The 15,390-nt window shown below is 31.9% G+C and overlaps 1 pseudogene; it reads right to left on the bottom strand.

Moving 5' to 3' along the window:
- Nucleotides 1-10,380: 10,380 nt before the first annotated feature.
- Nucleotides 10,381-12,182, bottom strand: LOC107017659 (annotated as a pseudogene).
- Nucleotides 12,183-15,390: the final 3,208 nt, after the last annotated feature.

Raw genomic sequence — 15,390 nt, 5'->3', positions numbered from 1 at the left:
AAAACAATATGATAATTGTTATATGAAAAGAAGAAGAATCTTAAACTAAGTCTTTTACCTGGTTCTAGAAAGAGCCTGATCGATCACCTCATTTTGTCTGATACCCTATTATAGATAAACATGTCACAAAAACTATATTTGTTTTTTCTCTCTTAACACTCCTCCACACACACCACACGACTTTGTTTCCCATTTCTATTTAGGGAAAAAAAAAAGATAATTATCCAAGAATAGGACCACCACAACAACCTGATAGAAACATTACAATAGTGCCAGCTCTGAGGACAATCAAGAATGTTGTTGTTTGCTTATAACTTTATATCTTAGGAATAGGACAGTCACTTTGCTAATGTATTCAGGTTAGACTGGAAATCTACTCTGAATACAGCGCCTTCATAGTGCGCCAGCTCCAGCCAATTTTCCATGAGAATCGACTTGCTGATGGAAGACATGTGCAGGAGTCAGTACATGGCATGGTCACTACAACAAAAATGATCTAAATATGTATTTTTAGTGGAAATTCACTCTTTGTATATGTCCCTAAAGCCTTTAGCGATATTGGTTCTAATGGAACTTAACTAATGCCGGTAAAGGCTTTAGCACACTTTATAAATGTTAATATTTAATGCCGCTAAAAATCGTTTTTGTTATAGTGGGTCTTTGTTACGGTCTTCATAGATTTCATACCATTGATTCATCAACTCCAACTAAGTTAAACATTTTTTCTATAATTTTCCTGGAATTTATAGGAGAGTGTGAGACTGTTGTTCTTGTCTTCTCGGAGAGTAGAACGAAAGAAACACGTTGTTATACTCTTTAATGTTTAGTGATAGAAGGGAGGATATCCAGGATGGGTATATCGTTTGAGTGAAGTACTTCGATAACAATATGAGAAAATGTAGATTAAATGATCTGAAGATTCATATTAAAGGTTGTGACAGACCTTTTCGTACCGTTAATTGATTTCGAGTATAAGCTCAGCAATGAGTATATTTCCTAGAATTTGTTGTGACAGAACTTAATCTTTTACCTGGTTCTAATGGCTCAAAACAGTCCTCCCAATGGATATAAGATTATTCTAACGCACCTTTTAACACTAATGATAAGCCATTTTTCGTCCATTCAGTTTGTTACCAAGAAAATTAATAATTCCAAGTATGAAGGTGATTTTAAAATTTTCGAAGTAGATTTAGATATCTACTTATTTTACTCTTGAAGACTTTTGAGATCGAAGAGTTGAAAGAGGCTCTATTGTAATGCTGAATAGAAGATTATCCTACTGAGACCATGAGGCCGTGTTGGATACTAAATTTCTGAGTTGTGGACCAAAAGATACCCATTTTGGAGATCTTCGTTTGGTTTCAACCCATACAGAACTTTCCCTTTCTATTGCAAAACAAAAAAAGAAGAAAATTTTTACTTTGCTTTCTCTCCACCTCAAGATACACATGTTTTAGTATCTGACCTTTTTTAAAATACTAAAAGTTATGAAGGTCACTTTTTATTATATATATATATATATATATATATATATATATATGAGATTGTATGACATATAATAATTACACTAAATTAAGCAAAGTTGGAGCGATAGATAATGATAATACAAAGTTTTTCTTGATAACTACAAAAAAAAAAATTACAAAGAAATGAAAATCCAAACACAAAGCCCTTACAGGATTTACCTGATAACTACAAAGAATTACAATGAAAAAATATTAGTTGTCTAGGCTCACATATTCATTTTTTTACATCCATAAATATAGATAGCTTTCAGTAAGAATGTTTTTGCCTTTTCAAATTCACATGCATAGAGTTAATTGAAGTTGAAAAGGCATTATTGAATACACCAATTGACCATTAACTTGCAATTTCTGTAACTTTTACAGTTCTCAATAATTTTGCCATCATAACCAAAAAATTGATGTCTATTCATTTAATATTAAAAAAGAAATATCACATACCCAATAAATAAACGTATTAAATTTATAGAAATTTTATTATTTATTTTATTAATGATATTATTATAATAACTCAACTTTATAGGATTATTTTGGTATTTCAATTTTTTACTTTTTTTGTTCCCATTTATAATAATATATGATAAGCTATCTCACAAAATGCATTGTTGTGTTATCTAATAACTACATGAACTTTTTAATTGTGTAAATTTTATTTCAAGATAAGTAAAAGAAGTCGATATGTGAATTTACTCCAAAAATAATATATATATATATATATATATTACTCTCTTTTTTCAAATTTGCAGATTTTTATTGGGTAAGTTTTTTTTTAGTTATCAGGAAATACTTTGTATTGTTATTATTTATGATTAAAATTTTGCTTTCGCTGAATTTAGTTTAAATGTTATATGTGATACAATAATATATATAAACAACTTATGTGATTCTTTTTGTCAAACTTACAGACGAATAAACTAATTGACTTTGAATCAGGTGAAGGAGATGAAGGGTACACCTATTTATAATTATGATTCATACTGATTAATTAAATATTTCAATAATTATTATTTATAATTATGATTCATACTGATTAATTAAATATTTCAATAATTATTATTTCTATCACATATAGTACTATTTTTGTGTAGGTGTTCACCTATAATGATTCACTAGGTATTCTACAAAATGCAAATGTTGATCAACTTTCTTTATAATTTTTCTACTCTGATTTGACAATTTCTTTATATGTATATGAGTGTAAAAATGTGGAGGCTACACTATCTTAGAAATAAGGCAAAAATTGGAAGCCATAATTTTTTTTTTAAATTTTGTATTATAACATATTAAACAAAAAAGATTATTTTCCATGTTAGACACTTAACATATTATAATAATTATATAATTGAAGTTATTCGAATGTTACTTTTGAGATTGTTTTGATACCAATATATTAACTTGTAGTTTTTACTTTAATTTCTATGCAACTCATCGTATAACATCTATCAAGTCTTTAATCTTTATATTGATATAATTAGTATGACATACATGTTAAATGTATGTGATTGAATATATAATTAATTAATTATAACAAAAAATAAACAATTTATAATATTTGCGAACTAAATCAATTTAATAATTAATAGTAATGTCCGAACTGTCTGTCGGAACATTTTCTTTCATTAACCAATGAATTAAGAACACATTCCCATCTCATGAAGAAGCGCACACTCATATATAGAAGCTTTCAACTTCAAAATTGAATTACGTTTTTTACTCTATAAATTAAAATATTATAAAACATATAATTATTTAATTATTAAATACTATCATTTAAATTATATAGCTGCGTGATAAAATTTTGACTTCATTCAATTTATTTTTAATTAAATATCTGATTTGTTATAGTAGTTAAGTTACGTTGAAGGGTGAGTAAAAAATCATTAACTTAAAAAGTTAGAATTAAAATTACAAAAGTCATCAAATTTTTATGAGTATGTCTATATTGTTATACCAAAAATTTATTGATTCAATTGCATACAAAATTTATTATTTGCAAACAATTTTTTTTAATTGTATTTTTATTTGTTATTGCTTAAGAAGTTAGTGTTCTTGGACATAAATCTTTAAAATAAAAATATAGAAGAAAGTAAATGATACTTAATAATGCAATGAATAAGTAATATTGTAGAAAAATCTTTTCATTTACTCTTACTGAAATTGTTAAAGATTAACTTACCAAAATAAAGATAAAGAAGTACTTTATCGAGTAACACATTATAATAATGTAGCTAAATCTTTTTGTCTACTCTTATGAAAATATTGCTTAATGTATTTGATATTTTTGAAAATTGTTCTACCTTTTATTTTTAATATTCAATTGCATTATTGAGATATGTTTATATAAATTCATATAAAGTGTTTACAAAAACTGTAACACAATTTTTGGGAATACAAGAAAGGAAGAAAACTGTCAAAATTCTTTCTTTTGTTGGTATGTCTTTTTTTCCAATTGATTTATGATGTACAGAACTAATTTTGTTATTCCTTTTGACACCATATCAATTCATTTGGTGACTTTTTTGTATTTCTTAGCTTTTCGTATTTTGATGTAATGTTATTGCTTTACACTATATTTACGTGATAATTACACGAGTTAATATTTCATTGATTACATATTTTTACAAGGTATTATAATTTTTGCTGCATTTTCATAATGCATATTCTTTTATCACTACATTCTATGAGTATATAATATAAATAGATGAAACTCTTATTCACGTTATTTGAAAAATAACATTATAATTATAATTAATTAGGTTGAATTAAATTAGAGTAGAAAATAATAATGTATGAAACTCTTCGAATTTTGTGATTCTTTGAATTTTAAAATTAACATAAATTTATCTATCATGAAACAATAATGTATGAGACTCTTCAATTTGTGATTCTTTGAATTTTGAAACTAAAATAAATTTTTCTATCACGATTCAATGTGCACCATTAAAATATTTTGGTAGGTGAAAAGACAATCAAATTTTCACAATAAATACCAGTGAATTACTTCCTAGGCCATCACATTCTTTTCTTTTCTATCATATAATATTCTCTTTTCTTCTTCTTAGATTTATGATATGAATACAAGTCGTTAAGAAGCTAACTGAGGAGAAGAACAAATAGCTTCATTGTGAAATTAAAAGAGAAGCTCTCTTAGAATATAGTGTAACAGTATAAGTATGACTTATATATTTCTTTAGATTTTTTTTTTATGTTAGATTATGATTTTATGTTTTTGTTTTTTCATTTTGGAGTTAAAGTATGGTTGTCCAAAATGAATTGGTGTGCAACCCATACTTTTATGTAATTATGTATTATTTTGCATTGTTATGAAAAGAAAAATTCTTTATTTTCGTGTTATTATACTTTTAAGTGTTATTTAATTGAGAAAATTTCTATTAATACATGGTGAGTTTGATAATACTTGAATAGTTTATGCAAAATATGCTTTTGTTTAAATAGAAGTAATTTAAATAAATACAGAAAGAAAAATTAAATATGAAATAGAGTTACATTTTTCTTTCATGAAATGTAAAAACAATTTTGACTTTCCTTACAAGGAAAATTAAAACTCATATATGATAAGAAAATCAGAATAAAATCCTAACAACTTTTGCTACATAACAATGCCTTCATACCGCGATGGAGGAGAAAAAAAAGATGGACAAACATTTGGGAAGATTCAAAAGAGACTGTTGAAAAATCAAGAGGAGGATGTTTAGACAAGTCACCACCAAATTCTTAGCCATAATTTCTTTTCCTTAATATTTTGCTCTTCATAAGAATGATTATTTTCCTTTTTCTTTTTGTTTTTCTTTTTCTTTTTCGATTTATGATGTAAAGATTTTTTTTTCAAAGTTCACTTGAATTTTACCTCGCTAAATTTTTTCAGGATTTAGCATGTACGACAGAAAATCAATCACTTAGTGTAGGAGCATCGGAATGATAAGTTTCTTGTTATTTTAGAAATATAACTCATAGAAATACAACATATATAAAAATCATGACCAAAAGATATATGTATTGGTACAACTATTTTTTAAAAGTTAGCTTATATTCTATCTCGCTCACCTTTTCAGCTTTGAGTATGTGTGATAGAAATCAATAGCACGGCGTAGGAATATTAGAATGACAAGATTCTTGTTCCATTGGAAAATATAACTCATCAAATTACAATATGTGAAGAAATAATGGCCAAAATATATTAGAGATAAGAGTAATTCTGTTAATAGTTAGTTAATTGTGTCAGAGTTAGTTAGAAGCAACACATGCCATATGTGAGATTATGTGATCACATTTGTATAAAGCTGAATACATGGCCACATTCAACCAATAATAAAAGTTCTTCTTCTTCATAAACTCTCATTCAAAGTTAGCATATAAGAGAGGAATCTAAATTCTATCATGGTTCAGAGCAGCGATCGCTGTTTTAGATTGTCTTCCGCAGAGAGTGATCCTCTTAGCAAGTGCTAGAATCCGTCAACGGTGGAATTAACAGTTTCCACCCTTGAGCATCATCATCCTTTGTATCTGCAGTTCTCAGACACACCTAGTATTGCTTTACATATGGTCAAACTCATAGGACCAGACAACTATGGCTTGTGGAGTCGATCGATTGGGCTAGCCCTATTGGTGAAGAATAAACTTGGTTTCGTTGATGGAACTGGTTTGATGTCCACATACAAGGGAGATCTTGATACACAATGGGAAAGATGTAACGATGTGGTTTTTACATGGATCAGTAGCACCGTAGCTCCTAATTTGCTGCCAACAATCATGTATGCTTTAAATGCTAGGAGAGTCTGCGAGGATTTCAAAGAGAGATTCGATAAATCAAATCTAACAAGATTTTATCAACTGTGGGAAGAAGTTGCAAACTTGAAGCAAGGTATAGACTCTGTCACTGATTATTACTCTACGATGAGAGATCTCTGGGATGAATTGGATATGATAGTGTCTTCCCCTTGCTGTGAATGTGTTGAGGCTAAGTCATATATAAGTCATCTTCATTAACAAAGGTTGGTAATGTTCTTAATGGGATTAAATGAAACATTCACACATATAAGGAGTGATATTCTTATGAAAACAGAAACAACTACTGTAAATCAACCCTATTCCACTGTAATGCAAGAGAAGAGTCAACGTGTACTAGGTGTTGTAGAATCCAACAAAAACCTCTCACATTGTTAGCTGGAAGAGGGAAGCATTACAAAGGAAAGAAACCACTATTGGCGAATGCATGTGAAATATGTGGATTTAAAAATCATCTCACTGCTGATTGTTATAGGTTTGTTGGATATCCACTTGACTACAAGAGCAAGAGAAAACATGCGCAATTAGGTTCACATAAAATTGGTTTACCAGGTCCTTATCAAACTGGAATGGGCAATTCAAGATCCACACAACAAGGTTCTTACAGACTGGTATGGGTAGTTCCAATTCAAGCACTCCAAATCACACAGGGAACTTCAGACCTTATGCTAATAATGCAGTAGCTGACAAACCAATTCAGGATCACACTAAGCTCAGAAATGAGGAACTTGATCAGTTCAAGAATCTAGTGCATAACAAAGAGCACAAGAATTCCAGGCCAAACTGGCAGGTAATGTGTCACTTCTCCCAAAATCCTCTGCTTTTGAATAGATTATTGACTCAGGGGCAACACACTATGTCACCTCACATAAAAACATGTTACATGATTTAAAAGTATTGGACGGATCCAACACAATACAGTTAACTACAAGGAAAAGAGCAGAAATAATGAACACTGGGAGCTCAACCATTCTAGGAGACATGAACTTTACAAATGTTCTATTTGTGCAAGAATTCAAGTTCAATATACTCTCAGTTACAAGACTTACTAAGGACCTGTCTTGCAGCATTAGTTTCTTCTCTAATTTCTGTACATTGCAGGATCTTTACAGTGGCAAGGTGATTGGGATTGATAGAAAACACAATGGTTTATATTTGTTAAAAGATGAAGTACCTGCAGTAATTGGTGCAACAATAAAAGCTGATAATCACACTGATTTGTGGCACATCAGACTTGGACACCCTTCACTCAAGGCTATGCAACACATATTATCCCTCAAGGATCATATAAATGTTAGGAGATATAATAGTTGTCAAATTTGTCCCTTAGCTAAGAAATGTAGAACAATTTTTCCTGAAATTCATAGCAGTTCAACTAAGTGTTTTCAGCTTATGCATGTAGATGTCTGGGGACCTTATAGAACCCCAACCTATGACAAGAAACAATATTTTGTTACGATTGTTGATGATTTAAGTAGATTTACTTGGATTTGTCTCATACAATGTAAAACTAAATTTTATATCATTTTGAAGGAATTCTTGATAATGGTTAATACACAATTTTGTGTCAAAGTACAGACTCTTAGATCAGATAATGGTACAGAGTTTTTTAATATCAAATGTAGCAAAATCTTCTCTTCTCTTGGTATTGTGCACCAAAGTTCATGTGCTTACACCCCACAACAAAATGGGGTAGTAGAAAGGAAGCACATACACATAATGAATACTGCAAGGGGTTTGAGATTTCATAGTGGAATGCCTAAAAAGTATTGGGGACATTGTGTTAAAACATTTGTTTATTTGATAAATAAAAAATTCCTACTGAAGTGTTGAAAGGGAAGTCCCCACATGAGTTGCTATATGGGAAAGAACCTAAACTGAATCATTTAAGGGCATTTGGATGCTTATGTTTTGCCTCAATTCTGCCTCGAATGGATAAATTTGCTCCTAGGTCCAAGAAGGTATCCCTCATAGGGTATTCAGAAACTCAGAAAGGATACATATTATTAGATATGGAAAGTTATAAAGTGTTTATCAGCAGATAAGTGACATTCATGGAGCATATTTTTCCTTTAAAAGACAACATTGGTGTTTTATCTTATACTGCACATTGCACTGCCTATCCAACATGATCAAAATATTATAAGTACAACTAAAGCTGAGGTGTGTCTTGCCACGCCTGGTAATCCCATTATTCCAGACCTTTATGAAGCTACTGAGTCATCATCTATAGAGAGAGATGGTCCAGTTTGTCAAATGCCTGATATAGCTACTACCCAAATATAGTCTGATATTGCGGAAAGTTTTACTATAGGAGTTGGAGACATTGACATTGAAGCACCGGTTGAAGATACTAGAAGAACTGGTAGAGTACCAAGACCAACATGATGGAATATGGATTATATAGTGCCTCACAAAATCAACTTTAGTTGTCTATATCCTATTGCAGATTATTACCTGTCCCATTCTAACATGAATGATACATATCAGTCTTATGTAGCAGCTTTTTCAGTGGCTGTGGAACCTTCAACGTTTTAGGAAGCATCTGCTTCTCAACACTGGATTGATGCCACGCAAGCCGAGGTTAGTGCTTTGGAGCAAAATAAAACATCAATCTTAGTTGACTTACCAGATGGAAAGCAGACCATTGGATCAAAATAGGTGTTTAAAATCAAGCACAAAGCTAATGGTGACATTGAGAGATACAAAGCAAGACTAGTTATAGAAAAGAATATCACAAAAAATATCTTTGTTCCGGATCTCTTAACGACCCTCAACAGGCACCACACATCACACAACTTTCCATTTTCTATTACGAAAAAAATATAATTTATCCAGGAATAGGACAAAGTATTACTTGGCGTATAAACCTTGACAAAAACATTGAAATTGTGATATTTGTTTATAACTTTGTATCTTAATTAGGAATAGCACAGTCACTTTGATAATGCATTCAGGTTGCACTGGAAACTACTCTGAATACAACGTCTTACATAGCGCGCCAGCTCCAGCCTTCCACGAGAATTGACCTACTGATGGAAGAAATTGCAGGCGTCCAGACATGGTATGTTATTCATAGATTCAGTACCACTGGAACGTATAGGTGTGTGGGACTGCTGTTCTTGTCTTCTTGGAGTGTAGAACAGAATAAACGCCTCGTTATAGTCCTCAAAGTTCAGTGATGGAAGACACGGGGCTATCCAGGATGGCGTATATCGTCCAATTCAAGTGCTTTGATGACAGTATGAGAAACTGTAGATTTATTAGGAAATTGATTGAATGATCTAAGGATTCAAATTGTCTCCTATTTCTGTTTCTAATCCATAGGAGATAGTTATAACAAATAATAAGTGTGATTGTATTTCTATATACTATAGACAAATAGAAGAATTGTTTATGTTTAGCAATAAGTCGACAAAAATATTAGAACATTGCTCTAATGCCTTTGTTCTATTCTCTATTATATTCACAGATGAGCTAACTGTATGTCTTTCTTTAAATTTAGGGGGAAAAAGGGTGAATCTTGTTCCTTTGATCTTTTGATAAAGGACCATCATGAGTCTGTAAAAGAATATTTCCGAACTCTGTAACTACAGATTTTTATGTCTCTGAACTTAAATTCGAGTGTTCTATATTTGTTTTATGATGATATGTTTACGTAAAAAGATATAAAAATGATTAAATAACATATTTTGAACACCCTTAACATAACAAGTTGATATTTCTGGACACCCTTTGTTAAATTCCCGGCTCCGCCACTGGCTACATAACATAGACAAATGGAAAAAAATTGTTGAGTCTCAAAGGAAGAAAAGTCGTGTCTTTATTCATAGGATTACAAAAACTTTATGCAAAAATCACAAACTATGAAAAATAAAAGATTTTATCAGCATCTTCAGCATCTCTATAGACTTAAATCCTGCAATTTTCGAAAAATAAAGAGTTAAAGTTATGAGCTTTAAGTATGAAGGAGGTCGAAAATACATCGATAAATAAGAAGTTTTCTTTTGAAGGATAAGTATTAAGTGGAATGCCTGGTGGTCACTGCAAACTAATACATTTTCTTGTGTTTTTTGATTCTTGTAGTAATTCTATGTCCCAATTGATCTACAACCATCCTCGAAAACTTTTCAAGATATTGAGTTGACAAGATTATGTATATTATAGCCAATCGAATAATAGACCGCAGCCGTAACCCATGAGAACCCCCTGCCAACTTATCATTGGTGAATCTTCTTCTTCTTGACCATTCTGAATAAGTCATCACGACCGGAATCTCTTGAGGGTGGCAATCCTCGTAATCCATCATTTCCTTGATATGAATTGTTCTCAAACGTATCAAATTGTTTTCCTTTGGGGATGCATCCAACAAGATGATTGTGAGAGATATTTAAGACTGCAAGAAACTTGAGGGATACAAGCTGCAGTGGGATTTCTCCACTGATGTTGTTAGATGAGAGATCCAATGATTCTAGTGCATAAAAATTTTGCAATAATGATGGTATATGACCTTCCAAGACATTATGACATAAGTTCAATGTACGAAGTCCAATGAGATCTCCAATAATGTTTGGAATATGACCTTCAAATCTGTTCTTCGAGAGATCGATAATCATGTTAGAATACAAATTCGATCAGAATCATAATATTTTCCCTTTGTTGTAATTGTCGTCAAATAATCATAATATCTAGCATATAGATCAGAAACATATTGTGGGGTTCTTGTACTCTCATCAATTTTCTTCATTGCATGCAAATTCCCCAAAAGACTTTCTCGTAAATTCCCACTAAATCTATTAAATTATAGATTGCTGAGCCCGTAAACAACTTTCTATTCCCTGAAGATTTGATGGGACCATGCAATTTATTTGATCTAAAGCATAAAATTTTCAAATCAGGTAGGTCTCCCAACCAGTTTGGAAATGTGTCATTCAACTGATTGTTAACTAGAATAAGAAGTGTCAAATACTTGCAATTGATCAAGGATCGTGTAACTTTTCCCGTTAGTTTATTCCCATGCAAGCTAATGACCATCAGATAGTCTGGAATATTTAAAGTTGTATTAGTTGTCCCACTAAGACTGTTGTTTCTCAAATCCTTTTTACAAAGATTAATCATCTCACCCAAACATTGTGGGATTGTTCCCTCAAAATTATTATTTCTCAAATTTAGCACATCAAGTGTTGTCAGATTATAGATAGCTGGAGCAATCTGTCTATTGACATTATTGTGCCAAAGAAGAAGACTTCTTAGGTTTGGCTGGTTTAGGAGTGAATTTTGTATTGCACCTTCCAGTTGATTTATTCTAAGAGTAACAATACCTAATGTTTTTGACTTGAACTCCTCAATTCTTTCCATTGGAAGTGTTATTTCTCAAGTTTAGCATTGTCAGTAAAGGAAGAGAGAATATTTAGGAAGGTATAGTCCCATTCAAGTGGTTTGATGACAAGTAGTAGGTTTTGTAGTCCACTTATATTGGATGGAATTTGACCAATAAGGGAATTGGACGGAAAATCTAGAAATTCAAGTTTGGTCCAACTTTTGTTAAAGGACAAACAATCAAGTCCGCCATCGAAGTATGTATTTTGAAGTGATAACTCCTTGAGCTTTCCAAATCCCAAGAATTGGGAAACTGATCCTTCAAGATGGTTATGACCAAGGAACAAACTTTAAGTGGGTTAGATTCTATAGAGGTTTAGGAATAGGCCCTGATAGATTAGAATAACCCATGTTCAACTCATGAAGTGAATTTAGATGGCTAAATGATTCAGTTATCCTACCAGGAAAACTCACAGGACTGAGATCTAACTTCATGAGTGATGCACTTCTATTCTATTTGGTTGTGGGAAACATAATAGTTAATAACGGATGGGACTCCTTACTTTTGTATAGATTCTTTATATAGAAGTAATATGGTCAATAATACAATATATAATTGCCCATCTTTTCTATTGTTGTTGGGTTTTAAAAGGTGTGAATGGAAAATGAAGCGTTGCGACTTTCATGAGAAGTTGTGACTTTTATGAAAGGTTGCGACTTTTACGAAAAGTTTTGAATTTTATGAAAAGTTGCGACTTTTATGGAAGGTTGTGATTTTTATGAAAGGTGACGACCTTTCAAAAATATTGTGACTTTTCCAAAGGTTTGTGACCTTTTCCAGTAAGGCACAATAAGAACATTTTCGCACTACCATTTGTTATCTATGAATTGAAGAATTTCCTCTCATTTTAAAAACAAAATTTCTGGACTTTCTCTACTACTTCTAAATCTAGTATGTTTTGGCATTTTAATATTATTATACTTTGCTAAAATCCCATTTGCTTTCTGCCTAATTACATTATTACGGTGCAATACTACCATTGGCACTTGATGACATTTTATGTCATCTTTATTACCCAACGTATAGTAAAGTGTAAGTTATCCGTTTGGCTTTCTTGGCAGAATAAGTAGTGGTCTTTCTTTGACCATTACTTCCCCATATTGAAAACTCATTATTCATTCTCTATTACTTTTATAACCTATGTAACTCCTAAGGTCATCATCTTCACTATTTACTACACCATTATCTTCCTATTCATTGCTATTAAGACTTCTTGTAGTATAAATAGTGGTGGTTTCCATTTGGTTTGGAACACACATCACTCAAGAGAAAAATATAGAGTGAAAGAGTAAGTCAAAAAGAAAGTTCTTATTAGTTGAAGGGAGGTGTTCTTTTGTGGAGCTTTAGACTAAACTCTCGTCCAGAGTTGTTGAGTAATATTTTGTGAAGGCTATTGTATCTTGGAGGGTACAAGTCAAAGAGTACTACTGCTGGACCGGTGAAAAACATTTGTTGCAGTGGGCTTGAATCTCCTTAAAGAGAGCGAGATATCTGTGCCTCAGCCTTGAATAGATTTATTTTCTTCATTTTATTTTCAATTGTAATCTTGTATTTTTTTTGTTATCTAGTAAGTTATTCAGTAATATGTTATTCTAAGTGTATTTTACTGCCGTTGAGTGGCACGCTGACACCAGCGTTTTGGTTATCAATACACTGGTGATTGAGATCATTCTATCCCAGGGAGGACATATTCCAAATCAAACATTGGATACTAGAGGGGAATAATTTCCTTAAGGGGACACTGTGCATTTAATGGGCTTGATCTTCTTTCTATTTTTGCAGATTCTGATATATGTTACAGATTTTAGATTTGTGAATTAATTTTTATTCTTTTTTTCTTCACTGGTTCATTAAAACTTTGGCAACTTCGTGTTTCTGGAAAGTTTGTAGGAACAAGTAAGATTATTTAAACACAGATTGACAATAATTTTTCTTTAAGAAAAATATTTCATATATTTTTTCTAATTTGTTTCTAATTTTCTAGTTGTGAAAATATTTTAAAACTTTGTTGTGTATTATCATGTTCTTCAAAGTTTTGTTCTAAGTATCTTAGGAATACAAATGAACAAGACTCTTTTCCTTATGGTATCAGAACACTTTTAAACACCCACAAGTTGATCCTTTTTTCTGCGAAGTCGTCAAAATGGCCCCCAATACTTTTGTGACCAATGTCGATGGAGTCATTAATGCCATCACTATTGTGCAATTCAATCTATGACCCAAATGCCCATAAAATTAAATTGCAGTAATAATTTCCCTGTGGAAAACTCAAGTTTCAATGCTCTATGGGTATCCCTGCCCCCAACACGCACCATATTGTACAACAATCAAGATATTGCTATCCCTGAGTTCGTTATTTGGTACCACCAAGATAAGTTAATTCAAAATGTTATATTGGCCTCCATTGATACTACACTTGCCCCCACTGTTGCTGTTGCAATCTCCGCCAACATTCTAAGGAGGAGAAAGAAAGAAATTGAATAGGTGAAAAATATATGGATCAAAGGCTTGCTGTTTAAGATAGGATTCTTTCACTGGTAAATATGGAGAAGATGTATTTCAAATGATGATAACATGAAAAGGATGAGTTTACAAGTGGTTTCCAAATGTTATTGTTGTGAGAAAGGGGAACTGAAAACTATGTCACACCTATTTCTAATGGCCTCCATAGCCCAAAAGCTATGAAAGCAAATTTGCTTCGTGTGCAGGTATAAAGATGGAAGGTTTAGGAATGTATGCGTCCACTTATCTAAGATAGGACCTGGTCCTCTCAGCAATATTAGACAGTAAATAACGTACAAAGACAAAAAGTAAAAGAGACAATCACTTAGGTGGAAACGTCATTGCTCAAGGGAGTAAAACCAGGACCTGTTCTCAACAGGACTTTTCAACAACCACTTTTCACTAATCTTGTCACAAGCAAAAGTAAAAGTCGGTTACAAAACAAGAGACTAACCTTGTAGTCTCTTCACTAAGCAATGCACTCTATTACCTTGCTGAGCAAGAGCAGATACAATACTGCCCAGTAAGAACCTAAGTTTGACGTAACTAAAGCTCTTACAATGAAACACCCAAGATTTTATATGTTTCTCTCAAGTTCGAAACAAATCCTACAATTTGAGAACAATTACAAGCAAATATGAAAACAACAAATAACAAGAAGAACTAAAAGCCCTTTAACCAATATCTTGTTGTTTTGATGCTTGCTAGTGTGTTTTCCCTTTTGGAATGAATGAAGAGTTGTGTTATATTGTGTTTGATATATATATCCATAAGATTTTTTATCCATCAAACAAACCAACCTAGTCATTTGTGATTGGAGAAGTACTCTACTCCTTACCAACTTTCTCTACCATAGACAACTTTTTACCATTGTCTATATTTTTCATAGATGAAGTTGGTTCTTTATATTTTATAGAGGACCGGGTCCTTACACTGGGTGATGAATCATTAGAAGATCTTGAGGAGAGCCTCCTGTCAATTTCCCCCTTTTTGATGATGACCAATCAACCTGCATTTGTTCTTCACACACATTCAATCAAAAAATACACAAAACATTATACCAGATATCATTCCTTCTTAAACCATGATTCCCCCTTAGACCATGCTTCCCAACCATGATTCCCCCTTAAACCATGCTTCTGATGCGTCTCCGAACGAGCGACAACTACAAATCTTCCC

Source organism: Solanum pennellii, chromosome 1 (genome assembly GCF_001406875.1).
Source record: "Solanum pennellii chromosome 1, SPENNV200".
NCBI lineage: Eukaryota > Viridiplantae > Streptophyta > Magnoliopsida > Solanales > Solanaceae > Solanum > Solanum pennellii.
This window is presented reverse-complemented; position numbering and strand designations above follow the sequence as displayed.